Source organism: Theropithecus gelada, chromosome 12 (assembly GCF_003255815.1).
Source record: "Theropithecus gelada isolate Dixy chromosome 12, Tgel_1.0, whole genome shotgun sequence".
In the NCBI taxonomy this organism is placed as follows: domain Eukaryota; kingdom Metazoa; phylum Chordata; class Mammalia; order Primates; family Cercopithecidae; genus Theropithecus; species Theropithecus gelada.
Genome location: NC_037680.1, coordinates 71,982,736 through 71,983,483, shown reverse-complemented (window position 1 = coordinate 71,983,483; position 748 = coordinate 71,982,736). Strand labels below are relative to the sequence as shown.

At 40.9% G+C, this 748-nt stretch overlaps 1 pseudogene; it reads right to left on the bottom strand.

The window, feature by feature from the left end:
• Positions 1 to 255: 255 nt before the first annotated feature.
• Positions 256 to 368, bottom strand: LOC112636877 (annotated as a pseudogene).
• Between the last annotated feature and the right edge of the window lie 380 nt (positions 369 to 748).

Below are 748 nucleotides of genomic sequence, written 5' to 3'. Positions count from 1 at the left end.
TCAGTCTCTCACTGATGGTTATTTGGGTTGTTTCCGGTCTTGAGCTTTAATGAGTACAGCTGCCATGTGCTTTCTTGTACATGTCTTTTGGTGGACACACACACACATTTCTCATGGGTACATTCTTATGAGTGGAATTTCTGGGTCTGCTCGTAGGGTAGATTAACCTATATTTTAAGTCAGATTATTCCAAACACATAATTCAAAATTGGTGAATTATGTTTAGCCATTTTCATGTGATATATTATTATTGTTAAAAAAATGTTTTTGGAATGCTTCATGAATTTGCATGTCATCCTTGCTCAGGGGCCATGCTAATCTTCTCTGTATTGTTCCAATTTTAGTATATATGCTGTCTAAGGGAGCACTTCATATGATATATTATTGATACAAATAATTTAAAAAAATTTTTTTTGAGACAGAGTCTCACTGTGTTGCCCAGGCTGGAGTACAGTGGCGTGATCTCAGCTCATTGCAAACTCCGCCCCCTGGGTTCAAATGATTCTTCTGTCTCAGTCCCCCGAATAGCTGGGATTACACAGCCATGCTAATTTTTTGTATTTTTAGTAGAGATGGGGTTTCGTCATGTTAGCCAGGCTGGTCTCAACCTCCGGTCTTCAGGTGATCCTCCCGCCTCAGCCCCGCAAAGTGCTGGGATTATGGGCGTGAGCCACCACACCCAGCTGAAATAATTTTATTTATACAAATAAGCTAAGAACCTATTGCCAAGACCAGCTCGGTCGGGGAG